Below are 1,292 nucleotides of genomic sequence, written 5' to 3' on the forward strand. Positions count from 1 at the left end.
ACTTTGTTTACCTACGATAGAGAAGTAACCTGTTGCTATCTAGGAGAAATTATTACATTTGGACAAAATATTCTAATGTTTAGAAATCTTGTTTCACTTTAGCAATGGTGTCATTAGCATGCATTGTGTGCTGAGTAATTACTTGTTGAATGTTTCAGCAGACAATTGAAAGGAGGAATACTGCCTATTGATAAATTTCCTTAAAAATTGAATTTTAGTTTATTGAAAGTAGGGTTCCAAAAAGTCTTAAGAAAATTCTTTTTATTTTTGAAATATATTTATAAGAATCACAAATTGCTATTTATAAATATAACCAGAATTTGAATAATATGAAGGTTCATTTGTTTTTCACTTGAAACTATTTGAAGATAAATATTGTTTTGCAGGACATTTTAAAACATAGGTTGTGGAAACAGAACACTTCGGTTTGAAATGTGTTTCTGCCACTGACCTACTCTATGACTTGGACAAGTTACTTGTTCTTTCTTTGCCTAGATCCTACCTATAGTTAATATGTTATATACCTCACATAATTGTTGTGAGGATTAAAATGAATCTGAACACCTGTTTAGATTGAACATAATAATTGCACAAAAGGTTCTGAGAATGCTAACTGCTAACAAAATTAAAAGTGGGTCTCCCTCATATGAGGGATTATGTAATATTTTCCAAATGGAATTTGCTGTCCTTAAATGATTGTGGGGTTTTTGTTGTTTATGTGACAATAACAAAAACACTGGCATATTTCTTTCTGTCAAATAATGCAAATATCATCATGTGTTTTCCTTTGCTTTGACTATGGAAAGATAAGTTAAAAATTCATTCTTGGATATAGTTAGGAATGTTACCCTTTGTCTCTTAACTTTAATTTTTGCTTATATTTGAACCTATTTTGTGAAAATTTATTGTACTTTATGTAGCCTGTAAACCTTGTGAATAGAAGTAAATTTCAACTTCAGACATTTTGCATAAAAAGAAAATATTATTTGTGATTTATATATTTAATTCTTGCCTGAAAAGACTTTATGGTTTTTTTAGACCAAGAAAAAAAATCTAAAGAAAAGTGCAAGACATTGTTTTTTAAAATTCTAAATAAAAACCGTAGTTAGATTGTTAGCAGAAGCAGAGTGAACCCTAGAGCCCTGAGCAGCTGCACTGCACTGCAGGCCTATTGACCATCACACACTGGGAAGAACCTCAGCTGCAGCAGCTGACATCAGCACCACAGCCCTGAGCACTGAGGCTGAGACCCAGCCACCCACTGCCTCATCCTCTGTGCTGACCAGTGGAAG

Source organism: Castor canadensis, chromosome 15, assembly GCF_047511655.1.
Source record: "Castor canadensis chromosome 15, mCasCan1.hap1v2, whole genome shotgun sequence".
Lineage (NCBI taxonomy): Eukaryota > Metazoa > Chordata > Mammalia > Rodentia > Castoridae > Castor > Castor canadensis.